Source organism: Aplysia californica, unplaced genomic scaffold, assembly GCF_000002075.1.
Source record: "Aplysia californica isolate F4 #8 unplaced genomic scaffold, AplCal3.0 scaffold01570, whole genome shotgun sequence".
In the NCBI taxonomy this organism is placed as follows: Eukaryota; Metazoa; Mollusca; class Gastropoda; order Aplysiida; family Aplysiidae; genus Aplysia; species Aplysia californica.
This window is the reverse complement of record NW_004798840.1, coordinates 25082-25577: the sequence shown is the minus strand read 5'-3', so window position 1 is coordinate 25577 and position 496 is coordinate 25082.

Sequence of the window (496 nt, the reverse complement as noted above, 5' to 3'; positions counted from 1 at the left end):
GATAGATAGATAGATAGATACATAGATAGATACATAGATAGATAAATAAATAGATACCCCCCCCCTCCCAACGTGACAAGTGACAAGAAGATACAGCCCCTCAAAACACCACCCACAAATTCGTGAATGGAATGTTTCTGTAAGTGTGGAACACCAGTGAAAAAACGGTATGTATGCATAACCTTGAAGCAGAATGATTTTTTAAAAACATGTTTGCACTACATCTTTTTTATTCACAATTAAACGTTTCTTTCTCCCTTCAAGGATCTTTAATAATAGAGTCTAATGCAAATTCTTTCACACCTCAAAAAACACAATTTATGAATAACTATAGCGTAGTTGGGTCTCGTGATTCGAGAGATGTAGATCAAAATGACGCAGGAAAGCCGTAAAAATCTACTCCTCACGTGCCAGATTTTGATCTTTTCAAGCGACAATATCATAATTTCCAAAGAAAGCGTTCTCGAGAACTCCCTTAGTTCCCCGTGCGTTGACA